At 31.1% G+C, this 6,362-nt stretch overlaps 1 protein-coding gene across 1 annotated transcript in view; it reads right to left on the bottom strand.

The window, feature by feature from the left end:
- Positions 1 to 2,043: 2,043 nt before the first annotated feature.
- LOC106466195 (core histone macro-H2A.1-like) overlaps positions 2,044 to 6,362 on the bottom strand; it is a 21,330-nt gene continuing 17,011 nt past the window's right edge. The window contains exon 9 of the mRNA XM_013926442.2: positions 2,044 to 3,758. The gene's annotated coding sequence lies outside the window, so the exon portion shown is untranslated. The remainder of the gene's footprint in view (positions 3,759 to 6,362) is intronic.

The following is a 6,362-nucleotide window of genomic DNA, read 5'->3' as shown; positions in this document are numbered from 1 at the left end:
GTACAAAACAACCAGGCTGCAATGGAGCAATATTTGTTTTGCAGATGAGTTTCACTTCTCACTTGAGCAAGATAATAGGCTTTTGTTCATTTGCAGAAGCTCTGGAACCTGATCCACACAATATTTGATAAATGAACGTGATGCATGTGGTGGTTAAGGAAATTTGATACTAGCAGGAATAAATATTGTTGAACATACAGACCCTAAATCCTGTACAATGGTATCATTATAGGGACCACATCTTACAACCCTTTGTGTTACCATATGTTGGTAAAGTTGGACTGGACTTCATATTAAACTAGTCAACAAATTTTTTGAAGAAACAGAAATTGACTGAGTGTAGTAGTCTTCATACTCACCAGACTTTTAATATCATCATCAAGAATATATTGGATGTTCTTGGGAGACATATCACATCCTGTCAAGTGGCTCCAGACACTAAAGAAGTCCCCGAAAACAGTTCTTTCACAGAAATGATGGAGTACAACTCAGAACCTAAGAGTTACTCCTTATTTAGAATGGAGTTACTGGGTATCAGCAGACAGAGATCTATGCAGTTTATTATATTTCTGTAACAAACCTACTTTGTATTTTAGGCTCATTATATGACCTACAAGGTCATTATTAATTTCATAAATCATATTGAAAACTTACAGGTTCATACCTTTTAGTATTCAGGAAATCTTGGCAGCAACGCCTTTATGAAGTCACCTACATATTTCTGTACGGTAATTACCTAACATCTGTACTTTCTAGAAGAGCTGCCAGAGCCAATGCTAGGGTGGGCATGCACTCCCAAATTTCACTCTAGCCCACCCAAGTTCATTCTCCCTGGCAGTTTAAAAAATTGTATCACTGTATGGTGGTCTTATAAAAGCTCCAATACCCTCCTCCCCTCAAGAGAGAGAGGAGCTGGACCTGACAGCTTCTATAATATATGAAGGATAGTCTGAATACATGGTCTAAGACACAATTTAAACAACAAAAATTCTTTTTGACTTCAAAACCAAAAGGTTATTTATTTTGTTTAAATTTTTATATTTATTTTAATGTAATAAAAATACTAGTTCAAGAAACAAAAAATGCAGTATGTTAAGTAACATTTAGATAACATTTTCTTCAATATCTTTTTTACTTCATTGGTTCTCAACCTTCCGAGTTCTGCAGAACTTTTCAATGTAAGTAAAGTCCTTGCCAATCTTGGTCTAACTTAACCATTCGTTTGCCTGCTTTCGTTATTTCTGCAGGACTTCATTCCTAATTTTGAAGTGATAAACGAAACAGAAGACACCTTGTCAACAGCACCCACCACCAATTTTTGAGCTATTAAACATACTATCAAATAATATGATCTGACCATCACTCTTATAAAGCACCAATTGTCCTCAAATTCTGGAGTGTGGTTTTTTCTTCCAGTAATGGAGGATGAACCACCATGGACCATAGTATTCACAGTCCAGCATGATAAACCATGAGGCCATATTCAGCTCACCTGACATGAATGAAGTCTTTACGTGTAATGGTTTATTTGTTTTTTAGCACAAAGCTACACAATGGTCTACTCTCCACACTGACCTGAAGACGAAAGGCGGAAGACTTTTGAAAAGTCATCCTCTACATTTGTAGGTTTCTACAACAGGCAGTTGCTGTCCATTTGAAACTTAGATTCATTAGACATGGCCTATCTGCACCTGTCCACTGTGAGGTATCAAAGTCCTGAAATTTACCATTGATCTCACCAGGGGCTACACATCATGGAATAAACTCAATGTAGATCTAGTGAAAACATTAGAGACTAAACTACAACCTTAAATTATAAATATGAAAATTACTCTGTTCTCAAAGGCCCTTTCATAGCTCCTTGTAAACCATCCATGGAATCTGTGGAGCCCCAACTGAGAACCCAAGATTTGCTTTACCTTACAGACCTATAGAAAAGTATAAAAAATGATTTAATTTTATGTAATTTGTAAAATAAATAAAGATATAATAATTTTTATTTAGAAATAAGTAACAGATTCTTTATTACACACTTGAATGAAGAGCAACTAATTATATGATTATGAAGTGTTCAATAATATTCAAGAAAATTATTAAAAACAATATAATGTGTTACATCTTAAAATTTCAGACTTTAAAAATCATAAATATTTAATAGTAAACAAAACTGGAACTAATAAAACTTAGGAAAAGAATTACAATAATGCTTTGCTATATTACTTTTGAAATACAACACAACTTTTGCATTTCTGATAAAGTATGAAATCATAAAAAGTAAGACATTTTGTATCTGTTTTGTAATAGTTTTAGTGAACTTACTGTCCGTTAATTACCCTTAATAAAATTTCTCCCATAAAATCAGTCAATAAGGATTGTTACAAATACCTATTCTGATATAAAAGCTATTAAGGAAAAAGGAATAAGAAACTTTTTTCTTTTTAAGATACCAGAGCATTAACAAATATAGGGCTACCCTCACAGGTCTTTATTTTTTTAATCAAAACTGTGGAAAGTATGAACAGTAAGTGGATGGAATTTAATGTACATATCACAGTCCCAAACACCATATTTTGAATGTTTTCTTCATTCTATTATGACAGAAAATTAATTGTGGCAAATTACATTTATTTCTTATTCTGGCATCCTTGCTAAAATTCAGAACTGTCCATTGAAAATACATCTTGCTCACACTTCAACAGAGGTAGCTATTTGTTTTTTACATAACCATAATCACAAGTTGCTAGAAAACAGAATGATAGAAATGTAATTTTCTCAAGCTAAAAAAGCTACATCAGTAGGATCACATTTTACAGTAATGAGACAATCACTTCATAATTGATTTAGTTAATTAACACCTGAATGACAAATTTATATAAACACTGTATTTATCTTCTAGTCTTTTTATTCTTCACGTCATGATTGAACCAAGTCTGCATAATTTCAAACTGCTACAATAACCAACAGACACTAAAATTTTGAAATAATTTATAAAGTACTTCCTTACATAATTAAACAAGCAATATACTATTTATATGCATCAACAAAATATTTTAGTTATTTATCAGAAATATTAATAAAATAATCGACAAGCTATTCACATCTATTTTTAATATAACAACATTCTGTATTGTACACTGAACTGTGCATATTTGAAGCAAAAGATGTAAATAACAATTAAGATTTTGCAAGTCAATTCTAAATAATTTCTTTTTGATACTTCTTAAATATAAACAACAATCATGACCAAATATGTCATCATATTTGAAAATAAACATTTGAGTATGTATCAGTAACATAAAAAAATAATATTATTCCTTGCAATAATGTAGTCCAACACTTATTATGTGATGCTAATGATTTTATAGATAATATAAATTTACACATATCTTATCAGCTGTTCTACTGATATTTTCCAAACTTAGCACAAACAACAACTAGTTGTTAAAAATATCATCTAATATTCCTGTAGTTTGCAACACTAGTAAGTGAGAAACAAAAAATCTGATGATGTCAAGGGTGAAAATCATTTTTAAATCTTTTAACTACCACACAATGCAAATGTGCAGGATGATGTAATGATGATAAAATTTCTTTTCTTTTCTTTCTGGTTTCCTTCTTTCAGACACAATCTCTTTTCTTGTACAGCTTGAATATTCACCAAAATTTAATCTCTTCTACATCTGTTCATTCAATTTACCTCTGATGCAGCACACAGCTATTTTAAAGATGACTTCTCGACTGCTACTCAGATATTCATTCTAAAAATAAAAATCGCAAATAAATTCCGATCTATTAACATTTTCAAAAAATGGATAACATTTAACAATACAATTCTTTAATTTCTTCAAATATGATTTCAATATTTTTAAAGTATTTACACTAAATGCAACCACCTATATAACAGCATAGTGTACGTTATTATCTACCAAAACAAACTCCTAAAGTTTAACAACTTTTATCTTCTCTCCCTACTGAACATCTATAAACAAATAGGTTTCATTCTTGGTATATCTCAGTTCTCATTTTGGTTATCTTTAACTTCCACAAAGAGAGCAGATAATTTCACTCCAATTTTATCAAATCACAAACATATCACGCAAGAGCTAAGACAAAGAGTACTGCATCTACTGTACTAGCTATAAAATTCACATTGTAATGAGTATATACACAGTCTGTCCACTTTTCTCAACTAAACTACATTTACGAAACATGAACAAATGCTAAAAGAAATACTGAAAACTTTTGTAATAAAAATGATCATAAACAAGAGACAATGAGTAAAGTATGCAATTATTTCTTTTGTAAAAATCACAGAAATTTATGTTTTAATTGCACATTAAACAAAATAAGAAAAACTAGAAAGTACTATCATTGCTGTGAAAGGATATTAACTTTATGAGTATCATAGATATGAATAACATAAAATTTAAACTCAACTGTCTGCTGATTGATTGCCATATTCCATACTATTCTTACACAATAAAATGTGTATTTTCTTGTGTGTCACTTCTCTCAACTAACATATCATGGGAACAAAAGCCTTTGTTTTGTTATATCAAATGTTATTGGTCTTTCATAATGTTTCAGTCAAGACTTTTGAGCAAAAGCTCACAAGTTAATAAAAAGCCTTTTTTTTTTGTAAGCCAAACGTTATTAGGATATTATGTTATGACCATAGTAATTCATCTGGTCTCATTACTAGCCACAACAGTTCCATGATAGGGTTAACAACAATTCAAAAAGTTGATCTCACATGAAACTACAAGTTAGTAACTTAATATTCAAAACATTTACATTAAGAAAATAGTTATGGCAATACACAAGCAATAAACAAACAAGTAATGAGGCATTTATTAATGATACACAACACTATCATAGAAAATACAAGTAAGTAAATTGTATAAAGAATTGGTATTTTTATGTGAGTCCTTTATCTTTCACAGAATATTAAACCTTGTTTTCATGCTGCCATACAGTTTATCAATGAACAATAGTAGAATATTGTTCCAAATGTCCTGTATTACTCCCCACAATTAGCCTAGTTGTTTGGTTGCTTTTCTCAGTTTTTACACAAGCCAGTACAATCCCAGTAATGTTTGTACCTGAACTTTGTGCTGGCATTCCAATAGTATTTGGTTTTTATACCTTTTTTCAATATTGAGGAAAATGTTGTCAAATATTTCCAAATAGTAAAATGTAAATATATTCAAAGGTACACAATAATACATTTAACAATTTTTATTTTATTAGCAGGTACTCTTTATTTTTTCAATGTGGAGTGACAGAACACCATTATAATTCTCAGGATAGACAACTAATGCTCGGGATAGACTTATTTGTCATTTTTGTTACATCCACCAGCATGTGATGTTAGATTTGTCTTATTGCAAATACATGAGTAATATCATGAATATGTTGCATTATAAATACATTAGCAATATCATGGATATGTTGCATTACAAATTCATTAGTAATATCATGGATATGTTGCATTACAAATACATTAGTAATATCATGAATATGTTGAATTACAAATACATTAGTAATATCATGGATATGTTGCATTACAAATACATTAGTAATATCATGGATATGTTGCATTACAAATACATTAGTAATATCATGGATATGTTGCATTACAAATACATTAGTAATATCATGGATATGTTGCATTACAAATACATTAGTAATATCATGGATATGTTGCATTACAAATACATTAGTAATATCATGAATATGTTGCATTACAAATACATTAGTACTATCATGGATATGTTACATTACAAATACATTAGGAATATCATGAATATGTTGCATTACAAATACACAGAGTGGTCACAAGTAAATAGACACCACCTTTTCAGTCATATTCACATGAATTGATATATTTACAATTTAATTAATATCTAGTAGATCTTCCTTTCACTTCATGGAGTTCGTTGATCCTTTGGGGCATCGTGAGAATCATCTCATCAATTTTAGATTGTGGGTTTTCACCCACTTTTGCTTCAAAACTTGGAGTAGATTGCTCTCCAAAGTTGTTTTTTTGGTTGTTTCTTGACTTGCTGGTCGAGTATGGCCCAGAGGTTTTCGACAGGGTTCATGTCAGGAGATTAGCTCGGCCAGGGCAACTTCTGGATATCATTTTCTTCCTGCCACTTTTGGGTGTTTCTAGCAGTGTGACACAGTGCTCCATCTTCCTGGAACAACGTTGTGTTCTTGTCCACAAAACCCGAGGAATAAAGTGGCAAGAGTCCTTCTTCCAATCTTTTGACATATTTCGCAAAATTTATGTTGCCAACGCACTCCACTAAGCTCGATCTCCCATCAACCCAAACGGCTCCCCAAATCATCACACTTAA

The sequence above is a fragment of the Limulus polyphemus genome, unplaced genomic scaffold (assembly GCF_000517525.1).
Source record: "Limulus polyphemus unplaced genomic scaffold, Limulus_polyphemus-2.1.2 Scaffold72, whole genome shotgun sequence".
Classification (NCBI taxonomy): Eukaryota; Metazoa; Arthropoda; class Merostomata; order Xiphosura; family Limulidae; genus Limulus; species Limulus polyphemus.
Note: the sequence above shows the minus strand (reverse complement) of the source record. Positions and strands in the feature narration are given on the sequence as shown.